General features: G+C 35.4%; 2 pseudogenes; both read left to right on the forward strand.

Annotated features, from left to right (window-relative positions):
* Positions 1-4316: 4316 nt before the first annotated feature.
* On the forward strand, positions 4317-10728 carry LOC25500426 (ABC transporter C family member 8-like; annotated as a pseudogene).
* Positions 10729-11906: 1178 nt separating this feature from the next.
* On the forward strand, positions 11907-17563 carry LOC25500427 (ABC transporter C family member 8-like; annotated as a pseudogene).
* Positions 17564-17817: the final 254 nt, after the last annotated feature.

Raw genomic sequence — 17817 nt, forward strand, 5'->3', positions numbered from 1 at the left:
TTAATTTTAATCTTAATGTTTAATTCATTTTTAAATTGTTGATTACTGATTAATGATTAATAGTAATTCATCTAGTAATGCTTGCAACATCTTGGACTTACATGTACTATTTTATCGTTGTTATCTTTAACATGCAAACAAAATTGCTGATATCATTTGATAATCTTAAGTGTTACACTTTGTGGGGTGTTACACTTAAAACAAGGTTGGATAAAATTAGATTAAGTGTATTCTTGTTAATCTGATGAATTGATGATACTATAAGGACTGAACTTTTGATGCCACTGTACAAACAGTAGAGTGCTACTTACAACACTTTTGATGCTATAGTGTTAACTTCATTAAAAAAGTCATTCTCATGACTTCACCATAGAATTTTCCAAATCAAAATTCTCTTTCTTTCATTTGTTTAATTTTTTTAGGGTTATGCTAATAAAATAGCACTTGTTAAGGAAACCAAAAGTAGTAAGTTTGCATTGAATTCAACAATATTTTGACTTTTAAAAAATTCATCACTTTTCATCATAATATTTTTATTTTTATCCTTTTAATCAATGCCCTAAGGGCATTCTTTAGCATTTCCTATTTTTTTAATGTGTAAATTGGTCAAGTGCAACAATTATTGTAGGACGTAGTGCAGAGATTAGATATACAAATGAACATGTCAAGTGGAAAGTTGTGTTGTACATATAATTTAAACAAACTTGTTCTCAATGAGACAAGCTTCTCTGCTACAAAAGGAGCACAGGATGGAAATGGAAATGTCAATGAAAAGTTCTTTTTCTTATTTCTATTGTTGGCGTGTGCAGACATATTCTGTTGAGTTATGCCATCAGTATATGCTTCTGTTATATTATGGAATTAATTGGACTATTATTGTCATGAGAAATTACCTTCACTTTATTAAGAAGTATCATGTTATTAGAGAATTGTTGTTGACACATTTGATAAGGTTGAGAAACACGAGTAAAATACGTTTTTGTCCCCTCGACAGTTAACTATGAGAAATTAAAAATTCGGCAGTTAACTGCCGCCGGTTTCATTTTTTCTTGGTAGTTAACTGCCGAGGCTTCCTGAAGCCATAAAATGGCAGAACCTCTTGAGGCAGAACCTGTTACATGTATTTTTACACATTGTAAACACATTGTTTCAATGCCAAATCATAAAGTCAATCAAAGAAAATTACTAACATAATTGAAATTGAAAATATGATACAGAAACGAACAATTGTCATAAAAATATGTCATTGAAATACCAACAAAGTAACAAATGTCATGAAAATACAACGGAACGAACAAAATGTCATGAAAATATACACCAAGTCCTAAAAATATATCCTAAACATAAAATACTACTGGTCTTGGTCCTGCTGATGCTGCTGGTGCCTCCTCCTCGGCCTCTGGCCTCGCCTCCTAGTCAAGATCGGCGCGATCTACTCCCTAACATGGATCATGGCCTGAAACCACTGCTGAGGGCTCATGACCTCCTCCTGGCCTAACTGCGCATCAGTGGCACTAACCATGTCATAGGTGTCAGGCGAGCTTCTCGCCTCATACCGCTCCCACTGCTGTGCAATGATATGCTCTTCATTTGCTGGCCTTGGAAGATCTCCTGGAAGAGGTGGCAAAATCTGAGGGTGAGACACCCTAGTGTACCATAACACATAGTCATCCGCCATCCATCATGTCTGCTCTCCTGCCTGCTCGCCTCAATCGGCCGCCTTAAGCGTGTGAGTGCGGAAGTCGACGAATGCCTGCACAATCTGAGGTAGTGGGAGCTCTACAACATCCGTCGGATGTCTAGGGACGGTATGGACGTATCCGTACTACCTCAAAATCCACTTGGACAAGTGACGGTAGACCCAACAAACACCGCACATAATCCAGCTTGAATACCAGAAAACCTCCTCAAAATCCTGGATCTTCCTGTGCTCTTCGTACGACCTCCAGCATACGTCATCAAACTGAATACGATCAAGCAGTGACCGATACGTGACCCCCTCTCCATGACCCTTCTGAAGCTTCCACCTCGCTGCAACCAGATAGTTTTCCATGTAGTCGGTGTTGGGATCAACACTGTAAAAGCCAGGAAAACGCGCCAAAAACCATGCTTGCACAAACCAAACAAATCACATTTATAAATTATTACGCATGAAAAATATAACAAAAAAAAATAAAAGTTAAGGTTCACATTTATAATTTTCTTACAGTGAGCAGTGTCACGCTTCCCCCAAGAGCTCTGTCTCTAGGCCTACACGCCTCAGCTAACTCGCTGTATAGGTATGCCAGTGTCATCCCTCCCCATAAATAATTACGCATCCCCGCGTAGCCCTCCTCCATGATCGTCAGATAGACCAACTCGATGTGTTTGTTACTTCTATCACCAAACAACAAGAATCCTACAAGATAGAGAAGATAACACTTCACACAAAATGTCATAACCCTCTGCAGCTCCTCCATCTCCTCTGGATCCTCCGTATCCGCCAATACATTAGCCATACCAATGTACCTCGTATATAAATCCCTCAGCTTCGGGTAACTAATGTACCCACCGTACTCCGTACCACAAATTTTCTCCGCCTCCTGCTGCGACACACGCAAGTGCCTCATCAGTAGTGCCGCTCCCTCATGTCTCAACATCTTCTTCCCATGGCTCAACATCCGCCCCTCAATCTGAAGATACATAAGACATGCGACATCATCCAAAGTCATAGTCATCTCCCCCAAGGGCATGTGAAAAGTGATGGTCTCGGGATGCCACCTCTCGCATAGAGTCATCAGCAAGGCATGAGGCACAGTGGTGTAGCCTAGGTAAACCAAATCATGTAATCCGCTCTCCCTAAGAGGATCCCAAAACCAATCCTGATTCCCATTTGGGCGTCCGAAACTCAAGATCTTAGCCCCATGATTAATCAGTTTTACAACACGCAACTTACGAACCTGAAATAATAGAAAAATAAACATAGTTTAGACAATTTATACATTAAACAATGTAAACATTTAACTAAACAAAATAAAACTTAACAAATGCAAAAATAAAACATAACACATGTAAACGTTAAAACTTAAATAAAACACATAACAAAATAAATTTAAATCATAATTAAAACATAAAGAAAATAATAAAAGTTGAAATAAAGAAAATATAAAGAAAATAATTAAACATAAAGAAAAGAATTAAAAAAACAGATATAAAAGTTGATATAATAATTAAACAAACACACATATAAAAAAATAATTAAACATAAATAAAAAAACATTTAAAAAAAATTACACTTACGTTCTCTGAATTATACCAAAGCGGCAATGCCACATGATTGACATAAGAGTGCATCAAAGATAGGTCTTCCGGTCCTCCAAGAAAGGGAGGGTCCACAGGTAACACCTCCGGGGCAACAGCTGTTGCAATGTCATCATCATCTGCTATATGTTGATGCTCTGGCATATGATCCTGGTCATACCCACCATCCGTAACATCGTGGTGTACCTGATCCTGATAATTCAGGTACTCCCCCTGCTGGCTCGAATCAACCACCTGCGACTCTTCAGGCTGTGTAGTCTGAGAAGCCTCTTGCGAACTCCCTGAACCATCCACCCTCCGACCTCTTCTCATCTTTGGGATGTGCCCGCTTTGCCTCTCCTTCCGGTGGCTTTGAGTCATCGCACGCCTACCACCAATCATCTTAGATAGATCAACCGGGTTCTGATCAGACATATCTACACAAAAAATTAAAAATTTAACATCATTTCCATAAGCTAATCAAACACATTAAACCAAAACTAAACATAAACATAATCAAACATATTAAAAGTACAACAATGAACATCATTTCCGTAACTTAAAATCATTCAATTTAATCATCATTACAATAACATTTATGTCCATCATTTCCATAATAACCTAAACATCTTTCAATAATTAACATACACTTAATCATTTGTGTCCATCATAATTCTCGTAACCTAAACTAACTAAAAAATCAATATACACTTAACCAAACTATAATTAACATCATTTCTATCATTTCCATAACCTAAACTAACTAAATAATCAATATAATTTTCATTGAGGCATTTGATCAAACACTTTGTGTGCAAAGTATAAAACATATTCAAATTGTGTTCATTTGCCACCATTCAAAGCCACATTATGATTTAAACAACATAGACAACAACTACATTCATTTATCAATTCATAAACTACACATGCAATCATGAAATTGTCAATTTTAAAATCAACCCTAACCACATGCATTAAAATGATTGATACAACTTACTTGTGATAATGTGCAGTTGATTTGCTTGCAATTCGTGAAAATGGCTTTGGTGAAGATTGGAAAGAATTTGAGAAGTTTGGAGAATTCTTGAAACTGAAATGTTTGTGTTTCTGCTTCTGGTTATGTTCAGCACGCCTCGGCAGTTAACAACAGTCAGATTTTTAATTCCTTGGCAGTTAACTGCCGAGGGGGTAAAAACGTATTTTACTCGTGTTTTTCAGCCTTATCAAATGTGTGAACAACAATTCTCATGTTATTATTAGCCAATGCTGGGAATCTTAGTCTAATCAAACGAAGCTCAAAATCTTATATTCAATATAGGAAGTTAATTAGTTTAGTCTATTCTTAATCACCTGGCTGCATACATGAATCATATATGTTTAGAGCTTTTTTAAATAATAATTGATTAACATTTTAATTGAAGCTTCTCACATGTCAAGTAGACTTTACCTGAAAAAATAATAAAATAAAATATAGGCTTCACACATGGAATGAAAAGTTGCACTGTGCATATAATTTAAACAAACTTGTGCTCAATGTGATAGCCTTCTCTGCTGCAAAAGGAGCACAGGATGGAAATGGAAATGTCAATGAAAAGTTCTAATGTACATATTGGTACGCTATGCATACTTTGATTTTTTTGTTTTCCTTCTTATTTCTATGATTCATGCATGTCACAAACCATGATTCCAGAATTTATATAAAGTAAAGATTACTTGTTCATGAATTCATCTCGTTTCTTGCACAGTTGACTATGGTTGTTGAATTTTATGGACAGTATTTTACTAAGTTCAAGACACTAAACTTTGATTGTTGCTTCTTTGTGCCTGTTTAAATGGTTATATAGGAACTCATGGTGTCCCAGAATGTTCATCTGATTCTGAGCCACTGATAGATCAGAAAGTTGAAACAAAACAAACAGGACTAGGCTGTGCTACCTTTCTCAGCAAGTTAATTTTCTCTTGGGTTAATTCTTTACTCAGTTTTGGTTACTCAAAGCCATTAGATCTTGAAGACATACCTTCCCTTGTTTCTGAAGATGAAGCAGACATGGCTTATAAAAAATTTGTTCATGCTTGGGAATCACTTGTTAGAGAGAGGACAAAGAATAATACAAAGAGTTTGGTTCTTTGGTCTATAGTAAGAACTTTCTTAAAAGAAAACATATTAATAGCATTTTATGCATTAATCAGAACTATTTCGGTTGCCATTTCACCTCTTATACTCTATGCTTTTGTTAACTACTCAAATAGAACTGAGGCAGATCTCAAACAAGGTCTTACCATAGTTTGTTTTCTGATTCTCAACAAAGTTTTGGAGTCTTTGTCTCAGAGACATTGGTTTTTCAACTCAAGGAGGTCAGGAATGAAAATGAGATCAGCTTTGATGGCAGCAGTTTATCAAAAGCAGCTAAAGCTTTCTAGCCCGGCAAGAACAAGACACTTGGCCGGCGAAATTGTGAATTACATTGTAGTTGATGCATATAGAATGGGAGAATTCCCATGGTGGTTTCATATAACATGGACTTGTGCATTGCAACTTGTTCTTTCCATTGTTATCCTTTTTGGTGTTGTAGGTATTGGTGCTCTTCCTGGTTTAGTCCCTCTTCTTATATGTGGACTTCTCAATGTACCGTCAGCAAGGATCCTACAAAATTGCCAGTCACAGTTTATGATTGCACAAGACGAACGTCTTCGATCAACTTCAGAGATTCTGAATAGTATGAAGATTATTAAGTTACAGTCATGGGAAGAAAAATTCAAGAACTTAATTGAGTTGTTACGTCATAAAGAGTTTGTATGGTTGTCAAAGGCACAGATCCTTAAAGCTTTTGGATCATTTCTTTATTGGCTGTCTCCTACAGTTATTTCTGTTGTTTTCCTTGGATGTGCTGTTTCCAAGAGTGCACCATTGAATGCTGAAATCATTTTCACAATTCTTGTAGCATTGAGGAACATGGCAGAACCTGTTAGGATGATCCCTGAGGCTCTATCCATTCTGATTCAAGTTAAGGTTTCGTTCGATCGTCTCAATAACCTTCTGCTTGATGAAGAACTAAACAATGATGATAGTGAAAGAAACCTAGAGCAATGTAAGGTTAATGCTATGGAAATTCAAGATGGCAACTTCATTTGGGATCATAAATCTTTGTCTCCAACTTTAACAGATGTAAATATAGAAATCAAATGGGGACAGAAAATAGCAGTTTGTGGACCAGTTGGAGCCGGAAAATCATCACTTTTGTATGCAATACTTGGAGAGATTCCTAAGATTTAAGGAGCTGTAAGTTACTACAAATATAACATATTTAATTTTTTACCATGCAAAATTCATATGATTAAACAAAGTATCAGTAGTATATTAAAAAATTTACACCATGATATTTTACTATAATGGAAAACAGGTTAATGTAGGTGGCACACTTGCCTATGTTTCTCAATCTTCTTGGATACAAAGTGGAACAGTTCAAGAAAATATACTCTTTGGCAAGCCAATGGATAAAAGAAGATATCAAAAAGCAATTAAAGCTTGTGCTTTAGATAAGGACTTCAATGATTTCAGCCATGGTGATCTTACAGAAATTGGCCAGAGAGGGATCAATATGAGTGGAGGACAAAAGCAGAGGATTCAACTAGCTAGAGCAGTCTACAGTGATGCAGATATCTATCTCCTTGATGATCCTTTCAGTGCAGTTGATGCTCATACAGCTGCAATACTATTCAATGTAAGAAAATATAACTTTTACCATGTTAATTACTCTCTCGGTTCCAAAATAAGCGTCGTCCTTGATTTTTTTCACACAAATTAAAGAATGTTGCAATTTTACAAAATTGATTTTTTTTTTAATATTGGTTATCAATCAATATTTGTTTAGAAGTAGAATGAGAAAAGTAATTAATGTCACATTGAAAAAGAAAAGCAATACTTATTTTGGAACATTTTTTACAAGCTAAAGAGAACTAATTTTAGAATGTAGGCAGCTATGATGAATAGACTTAGATTACGGACACCGAACACGGACACGTCGACACTGATAATAATTTGAAAAATGACATAATTCAATGAAATCATAAGTGTCGGTGTCGTGTCCGTGTCGAACAAGATAGGCATTTGACAACGGGACACACCTAATCTAAGGAGTATATGTGCTACATAGGTAGGCAGTATAACAAAGTTTTTGTCCTCATTTTGTTGTATCAAACTAACTGCATCTACAACATTGCTACAGGACTGTGTCATGAATGTTTTAAGAAAGAAAACAATTATTCTAGTTACTCATCAAGTGGAGTTTCTCTCAGAAGTTGATACTATCTTGGTAAAATATTTTATTTGGATTCCTGTATTATTTTACATTTGAACATTGTTTAACATGATGAACTCAAATTCTAGGTAATGGAGGGTGGAAGAGTTATTCAATCAGGTAGTTATGAGAATCTCCTGACAACTGGAAAAGCCTTTGAACAACTTGTGAAAGCACATAAGGACACAATTAATGAGTTGAATCAAGTTAATGAAAATAAAAGAGATTCTGAAAATGAGGTTTTGTCTAATCCTCAAGACTATCATGGTTTTCCTCTCACTAAAAATCAAAGCGAGGGAGTGGTTTTAAGTATCAAGGGTCCAATAGGTGCAAAACTTACACAAGAGGAAGAAAAAGTGATTGGCAATGTTGGATGGAAGCCATTTTGGGATTATGTTAATTATTCCAAAGGGACATTCATGCTGTGTTTGATTGTGTCAGCCCAATCTATTTTTTTGGCTTTGCAGACTTCATCAACCTTTTGGCTTGCTATAACCATTGAAATTCCAAAAGTAACCAATGTCACCTTGATTGGAGTTTATGCATTAATTTCTTTTTCTAGTGCTGCTTTTATATATGTAAGATCTTACTTGACTGCACTTTTGGGATTAAAAGCTTCTACTGCTTTCTTCTCAAGCTTCACTACAGCTATCTTCAATGCTCCAATGCTTTTCTTTGATTCAACTCCAGTAGGAAGGATTTTAACAAGAGTAAGATTTTTTCATTCCCAATAAAGGAAAAAAAGTCTATGGATTTCCCTTCTGCTCATTCATTGCTAATCAATTGTTTTCTCTCTTGTTCCGGCTTCATCAGATTTGAGTATTTTAGACTTTGATATACCTTATTCCATCACTTTTGTAGCATCTATATCACTTGAAATTTTGGTGGTAATTTGTATAATGGTTTCAGTCACATGGCAAGTTCTCATTGCTGCTGTTCCTGCAACGGTTGCATCAATATTCGTTCAGGTTTATTATCCACTTTCCAATTTTTCTTGATTAACAATTATCTTTCAATGGTTAGAGTAAGAACTTCTTAATCTTCTTTAGTCTTTTCTTTTTCCTTCTAAAAGCGATACTATCAAGCCACTGCAAGGGAACTAATTCGGATCAATGGAACCACCAAAGCTCCAATAATGAATTTTGCAGCTGAGACATCACATGGAGTGGTTACTATAAGAGCATTCAACATGGTAGATAGATTTTACAAAAATTACTTAAAACTTGTGGACTCAGATGCTTCATTGTTCTTTCATTCTAATGTGGCCATGGAATGGGTGGTTTTAAGGATTGAAGCAATTCAAAATATAACTGTCATCACTGCAGCTTTGTTGCTTATTCTACTTCCTTGTGGATATGTGTCCCCAGGTAGTAATTTAATATAGGTTTAAATTGGTTTCTGTTACAGGTGTCTAATATTCATTTTAGTTCTTATAAAGTTCTTATTCAAGGGAGAAAAATTAATCGATCTACGTTAATTCCAGTATAAATAAATATTTAAGGGACTAAAATAAAGTAATGAGGACCAACAGCGAAAAATGAGATAATTAGAAGTACTTAAAACAAAACAATTTTTTTTTACAGGAACTACAAGAAAACAAAATAGTATATTTGCATGGACAAAAACATATTTCAACCTATCATATAATAGGTCAATAACTAATTACCATGAGAAGATTTTGTTCAAGCTAATAACTTTTGGCAACTCTCCTTTTTTGTGCAGGCCTTGTGGGACTGTCTCTTTCTTATGCTTTTACCTTGACAGGAGCCCAAATATTTTGGACTCGATGGTTTTCCAACTTATCAAACTATATTATCTCTGTCGAAAGAATCAACCAATTCATTCACATACCAGCTAAGCCTCCCTCCATTGTGGATAATAATCGACCTCCATCTTCATGGCCTTCTAAGGGAAAAATTGATCTTGAAGGCTTAGAGGTAAAATTGCATCCATTTCTTCTTTTCCACCTCAATTTCAATGTTGTCACCTATTTTACTCGCAACAACTAGACAGAAAAAATTGGTATGATGGCTGTTTTTTAATATTGGTTTCAGATTAGATATCGTCCCAATAGTCCATTAGTCCTTAAGGGAATCACTTGTACTTCTAAAGAAGGAAGTAGGGCAGGAGTTGTTGGAAGGACTGGAAGTGGAAAAAGTACACTGATTAGTGCTTTGTTTCGCTTAGTTGAGCCATCAAGAGGTGATATTCTCATAGATGGGATTAACATATGCTCAATCGGATTGAGGGATTTGAGAACGAAGCTAAGCATCATTCCGCAAGAACCAACACTTTTCAAGGGAAGCATCAAGACAAACCTGGATCCTCTAGGCCTGCACTCAGACGATGAAATATGGAAAGTGAGTGAACGAACTTTACAAATTATAGAAAAATATGTAGCTATTAAATGTACTTAAATTTTAATTTTTACATGAGACATTCAATAATATCTGGTTGGAATAGACCGTAGAGAAATGTCAGCTTAAGGAAACAATCAGCAAGCTATCAAGTCTCTTGGACTCTTCTGGTAAGTCTTTCAACATTAAGGAAACTATATAATCATTGAAGCTACAACTTCTCATTTCTATGGTTCAATATATGATTTTGCAACGAATAAATATGTTATGAAATTCTAATTCTGATAAGTTTTGCAGTGAGTGATGAAGGTGGAAATTGGAGCTTGAGACAAAGGCAATTGTTTTGTCTTGGAAGAGTTCTACTTAAGAGAAACAAAATTCTTGTTCTGGATGAAGCTACTGCCTCTATTGACTCTTCCACAGATGCAATACTACAAAGAGTAATTAGACAAGAATTTGCAGAATGCACAGTCATAACTGTGGCTCACAGAGTTCCAACTGTCATAGACAGTGACATGGTCATGGTCCTATCTTATGGTATGTTATTTCCTTATTCTTCTATACTTTTGTTTTCTATTTTTGCCTCGTAATTTTTTTCTGGTTATTATTATAGGGAAACTTGTGGAATATGATGAGCCTTCAAAGCTAATGAACACAAACTCTTCATTCTCTAAGTTGGTAGCTGAATATTGGTCTAGCTGCAGGAAGAGTTCCTGCAGACAACAACAATGAATACTGACATTATGGAAAACAAATATATTTGTTTACACAACTACACTCATTTTTTAACTGTATCCTCGAATTAATATAGTGTACACCACTTTCAAGTTATCATTTTTCACTTTGCATTTATTGTATTGGAAATACACCAATAATTAATAAGATAAATTAGTAAAATCACAATTCTCTTTCTTTCATTTATTTAATTTTTTTTAATATGTGTAAATTGGTCAAGTACGACGATTATTGTAGGACGTAGTGCAGAGAGTAGTATACTATAATTGTTTTTTCTTTAATGGCAGTATTTTCTCCCTTGCCAGTATTTGAACCAAGTGAACTACTCATCTCCCAGTAGCATACTATACTTGTTTCCAAAACAAGTAAATGATATTGATGTTTATTTTTATATCATTCAATATTGGTCTCTATTTTCTTTGGAATGTTTTTCATACACATCGGTCAGATCGAACTCTGGACCTTCAACATTATCGAGCTAGCTAACCTAGTAATATAAGTGGATAAGGACATGCATATAATAATCCAATAACAAGTCTAACTTAAATTGAGGAATGAAGGAAATATATAACAGAGAACTTCAGAGGTTGTTTATCTCTAGAAAACGTGCCTGAATAATCGGGGAGTTCCTTCGATTGGTTTGCAAGTGCGGTGCTTCGGGGTTTTAGCATTGTAGCGGTCATGGGAGTTCCGACGGGGAGATAACATGCAAACGTAAGAAAAAGGAAATAGAGCAAGAACATCTCTCAGCTTAATTTATGCGTATTTCTATTGACTTTCTTTATAAATCTAAAAGGGCAAAAAAAGTCTTAAATTATGACTGATCTATGATAGATTAAGAGAGTGAGTATTCACAAATTTAGATAGGGAATTGAGTCAAATCAAATGAAGCTCAAATTCTTATACTCCCACCAGTCTCTAATACTAAAAAAAAGTTTACTTTTTAAGTTTATTGAATATGTGATCTATATATAGATTAAATACATTAATTATTCAATGAATCTAAAAAATAATGTGTTTCTTGTAATAAGAACTGAGGGAGTATAAAATAAATAGGAAGTGAATTAGTTCAGTGTATTCTTAATCATCTAGCCCATATAATATAATAATATAATATCATTAATTATGTTTAGAGCTTTTTTTTATATCATTAACACTTTGACCTGAAAGAATAATAAAATATAGAATATACAAATGAACATGTCAAGTGGAAAGTTGTGCAGTGCATATAATTTAAACAAACTTGTGCTCAATGTGATAGGCTTGTCTGCTGCAAAAAGGAGCACAAGATGGAAATGGAAATGTCAAGGAAAAGTTCTAATGGTACGCCATACATACTTTGTTTCTTCTTCTTCTTTTTCTTATTTCTATTGTTGGTCTGTGCAGACATATTCTGTTGAGTTATGCCATCAATATATGCTTCTGTTATATAGAATTAATCGGTTCTTGCTTTTCTGCACCTGTATGATTCATGCATGTCACAAACCATGATTCCAGATTTTATATAAAGCAAAGAATGCTTGTTCATGCAGTTCATGAATGTATCTTCTTTCTTGCACATTTGACTATGATTGTTGAAATTCATGGACAGTATTTTATTAAGTTCAAAACACTAAAATTTGATTGTTGTTATTTTGAGCCTTTTTATAAAATCTTGGTCATATAGGAACTCATGGTGTCCCCGAATGTTTATCTGAGTCTAAGCCACTGATGGATCAGAAAGTTGAAACAAAACAAACAGGACTAGGCCGTGCTACCTTTCTCAGCAAGTTGATTTTCTCTTGGGTTAATTCTTTACTCAGTTTAGGTTACTCAAAGCCATTAGATCTTGAAGACATACCTTCCCTTGCTTCTGAAGATGAAGCAGACATGACATATCAAAACTTTGCGCATGCATGGGATTCCCTTGTAAGAGAGAAGACAGATAAAAATTCCAGGAGCTTGGTTCTTTGGTCTGTTATTAGAACTTACTTAAAAGAAAACATAGTAATAGCATTTTATGCATTAATCAGAACTATTTCTGTTGTAGTTTCACCTCTAATACTCTATGCTTTTGTTAACTACGCAAATAGAACTGAGGCAGATCTCAAACAAGGTCTTTCAATAGTTGGTTTTCTGATTCTCACCAAATTGGTCGAGTCTCTGTCTCAACGACATTGGTTTTTTCTCAAGGAGGTCAGGAATGAAAATGAGATCAGCTTTGATGGTGGCAGTTTATCGAAAGCAGCTAAAGCTTTCAAGCATGGCAAGGACAAGACACTCAACCGGCGAAATTTTGAATTACATTGCAATTGATGCATATAGAATGGGAGAATTTCCATGGTGGTTTCATATAACATGGACTTGTGCATTGCAACTTGTTCTGTCCATTGCTATTCTTTTTGGTGTTGTTGGTATTGGTGCTCTTCCCGGTTTAGTGCCTCTTCTCATCTGTGGACTTCTCAATGTACCACTTGCAAGGATCCTACAAAATTGTCAGGTACAGTTTATGATTGCACAGGATGAACGGCTTAGATCAACTTCAGAGATTCTAAATAGTATGAAGATCATTAAGTTACAATCATGGGAAGAAAAATTAAAGAACTTAATCGAGTCCCTACGAGAAAAGGAATTCAAATGGCTGTCAAAGATACAGTTCCTGAAAGCTTTCGGAACATTTCTTTATTGGCTGTCTCCTACAGTTATTCCTGCTGTTGTCTTCCTTGGATGCATATTTTTCAATAGTGCACCATTGAATGCCGATACCATTTTTACAGTTCTTGCAACATTGAGGAACATGGGAGATCCTGTTCTTATGATCCCAGAGGCTCTATCTATAACGATTCAAGTTAAGGTTTCCTTTGATCGTCTCAACACATTTATGCTTGATGAAGAGCTGAGTAATGATGATAATGGAAGAAATATAAAGCAATGTTCAGTCAATGCTGTGGTAATCCAAGCTGGCAACTTCATTTGGGATCATGAATCTGTATCCCAAACTTTAAAAGATGTGAACTTAGAGATAAAATGGGGACAGAAAATAGCAGTTTGCGGACCTGTTGGAGCTGGAAAATCATCTCTTCTGTATGCAATACTTGGAGAGATTCCTAAGATTTCAGGAACTGTAAGTTACAAACTCAACAGGTTGTGTTTTTTCCAATTCCAAATTCATCATATTCATGAAGATGGTGTCTTATATTTTTCCTCCCATGATATTTCACTCACTATAATGGAAATCAGGTTAATGTAGGTAGCGCACTAGCCTATGTTTCTCAATCTTCTTGGATACAAAGTGGAACAGTTCGAGATAATATACTCTTTGGCAAGCCAATGGACAAAGAAAAATATGAGAATGCCATTAAAGTATGTGCCTTAGATAAGGATATTGATGATTTTAGCTATGGCGATCTTACAGAAATAGGTCAGAGAGGGATTAACGTAAGTGGAGGACAGAAGCAAAGGATTCAAATAGCTAGAGCAGTCTACAATGATGCTGATATCTATCTCCTCGATGATCCTTTCAGTGCTGTTGATGCACACACAGCTGCTATTCTGTTCAATGTAAGGAGAAATCACTTTATCATGTTAATTACAATGAAAATATTGTGTCCTCAATTTAGTGTATCAAACTAACTGCATTACAAAATTACAGGACTGCGTAATGACAGCCCTAAGAGAAAAAACAGTCATTTTAGTGACACATCAAGTGGAGTTTCTCTCAGAAGTTGATACAATATTGGTAAAGTAACTTACCTGGATTTGAATTGTGGGGGTGTTATGAAGAGCTTATGAAAATAGTATATGTCAATGAGCTGTATTTAACATACTTTTAATATTCTCTTCCAAATAGCTTATTTTTCTTTTTAGCTTATAGAGTTTAATCTCATTCCCTATCTGATTTTAGAAAACTTGTACATAAGTTCTTATATGATAAATACTTAATTAAGTTGTATCTACATTATCCTATATAATTAATATTTGAACATAATCAACATGTACTCAAATTCTAGGTAATGGAGGATGGAAAAGTTATTCAATCGGGCAGTTATCAGAATCTCTTGAAAGCTGGGACAACCTTTGACGAACTTGTGAACGCCCATAAAGACATAGTTACTGAGCTACATCAAGGTAATGAAAATAAAGAAGTTTCGGAAAATGATGTTTTGGCTAATCCACAAAATCAGAATGAGGGGGAGATTTCTACCATGGGTCAAATTGAGGTACAACTTACAAAAGAAGAAGAAAAAGTGATTGGTGATGTTGGTTGGAAGCCATTCTGGGATTATATTTCTTTTTCCAGGGGATCATTCATGTTGTGTTTTATCATGTTAGCACAATCCGCATTTATAGTTTTGCAGACTACATCCTCCTTTTGGCTTGCTATTGCCATTGAAATTCAAAACGTATCTAGTGCCACCTTGATTGGAGTTTATTCATTAACTTCTTTTGCTAGCATTTTGTTTGTATATCTGAGGTCTTACTTGAATGCATATCTCGGATTAAAAGCTTCTAATGCCTTCTTCTCAAGCTTCACTAAAGCTATCTTCAATGCTCCAACGCTTTTCTTTGATTCGACCCCTGTAGGAAGGATTTTAACCCGAGTAAGATTTTTTTATTCCCCCCAATGAGAAAAAATCTATATATATTTGTTCTGTTCATTCATCACTTTCTAATCATCCCCCAGATTTATATCAATATGTCTCTCTTGCAGGCTTCATCAGATTTAAGTATTTTGGACTTGGACATGCCTCATTCCATCCTCTTTGCATTATCTGTGGCAATTGAAATTCTGGTAATAATTTGCATAATGGTTTCAGTCACATGGCAAGTTCTCATTGTTGCCGTTCCTGTAATGGTGGCATCAATATTCATTCAGGTTTATTATCCACTTTCCAAATTTTCTTGATTCCTCATTTTCTTTCCATGGCTAGATCACTGACCAGAACTTCTTAATTTTCGTGTCTTTTCTGCCTAAAAGCAATATTATCAAACAACTGCAAGGGAACTAATGCGAATCAATGGAACCACCAAAGCTCCAGTCATGAATTTTGCAGCAGAGACATCACTTGGAGTGGTTACTGTAAGAGCATTCAACATGGTAGATGGATTTTACAAAAACTACTTAAAACTTGTGGACAAAGATGCTTCATTGTTCTTTCATTCTAATGTGGGAATGGAATGGATGGTTATAAGGATTGAAGCACTTCAAAATTTAACTATCATCACCGCAGCTTTGTTGCTAATTCTTGTTCCTCGTGGATACGTGTCGCCAGGTAATAATGTTGCATAAGAGATCATATGTGATGACATGATTTTGCTAATACTGACAATTCTCGGCAATTCTCCTGTTCTGTCTCCAGGACTTGTGGGACTGTCTCTTTATTATGCTTTAATTTTGACATCAGCCCCAATATTTTGGACTCGATGGTTTTCCAACTTATCGAACTACATTATCTCTGTTGAAAGAATCAATCAGTTCATTCACGTTCCATTTGAGCCTCCTGCCATTGTGGAGGATAATCGACCCCCTTCTTCATGGCCTTCCAAGGGTAGGATTGATGTTCAAGGATTAGAGGTAACATTGCATTTATGTCTTTATTTTGTACTCCACTTTCAAGAAAGTTCTATAATTTCTGTTTTATGTACATTGGTTTCAGGTTAGATATCGTCCTAACGCTCCATTAGTCCTCAAGGGAATCACTTGTACATTTCAAGAAGGGAGTAGGGTGGGAGTTGTTGGAAGGACTGGTACTGGAAAAAGTACACTTATAAGTGCCTTGTTTGGCTTAGTTGAGCCTTCAAAAGGTGATATTCTCATAGATGGGATAAACATATGCTCAATCGGGTTGAAGGATTTGAGAACTAAGCTAAGCATCATTCCTCAAGAACCAACTCTTTTCAAGGGCAGCATTAGGACAAACCTCGACCCTCTAGGCCTGTACTCAGATGATGAAATATGGAAGGTGAATTGACTAACTTTAAAAGAAGTTGAATTTTACATGAGCCACACAATAATATAATATTTGATTTGTATATTTAGGCTGTAAAAAAATGTCAGCTTAAGGAAACAATCAGCAAGCTACCAAGTCTCTTGGACTCTTCTGGTAAGTCTTTCAACATTAAGGAAACTATATAATCATTGAAGCTGCAGCTTCTCATTTTTATGGTTCAATATATGATTTTGCAACGAATAAATACGGCATGAAAGTCTAATTCTGATAAGTTTTGCAGTGAGTGATGAAGGTGGAAATTGGAGCTTGGGACAAAGGCAATTGTTTTGTCTTGGAAGAGTTCTACTTAAGAGGAACAGGATTCTAGTTCTGGATGAAGCTACTGCCTCCATTGACTCTGCCACAGATGCCATTCTACAAAGAGTAATTAGACAAGAATTTTCAGAATGCACGGTTATAACCGTTGCTCACAGAATTCCAACTGTAATAGATAGTGACATGGTCATGGTCTTATCTTATGGTATGCTTAATCCTTATTCTTCATTCTTTTTTATTTTCCATTTTTTCTGCTTCTGTGTTTTAGTACTATTGGTTGCCTCATAATTTTTGGCTGGTCATAATTAAAGGGAAAGTGATGGAATATGATGAGCCTTCAAAGCTAATGGACACAAACTCTTCATTCTCTAAGCTGGTAGCTGAATATTGGTCTAGCTGCAGGAATAGAAGACAGAAACTATGAATACTGACTTTGCGTAAAAGAAATATAGTCAAAGAAATTGAAGGAAAATGGCTCACATCCTAGTAGTTATGAATCTTATGATCCATGAAGAATCCTAGGACAAATCTAATTCCTTGAAATTCTAGATATGTAATATACTTGTGTCCACCACAAGCTAAATGATATTGATGTTTATGAGATCACTAAATATTTATATGTTAAAGAATTATTTTAGAGGAGTTGGATCGTCAAGCTCACCAAGGCAAGGAAAAGTCTCAAAAGTCAAGGAGTGCTAACAGATATACTTACACATATTATACGAAAACGAAATTCTCACATCGGCATCAGAATTAGAATTCAAATCCTTGTGGGATATGAGTTGAATCCTTAACAGCCGGGTCATGCTTAGTTGCTTATGAGATTACTGATATTGGTGTAACATAAAAAGATAATATCTCTATTTCTAAATGAACACTACAAGATAGAAAATCATTGATTGA

Source organism: Medicago truncatula, chromosome 8, assembly GCF_003473485.1.
Source record: "Medicago truncatula cultivar Jemalong A17 chromosome 8, MtrunA17r5.0-ANR, whole genome shotgun sequence".
NCBI lineage: Eukaryota > Viridiplantae > Streptophyta > Magnoliopsida > Fabales > Fabaceae > Medicago > Medicago truncatula.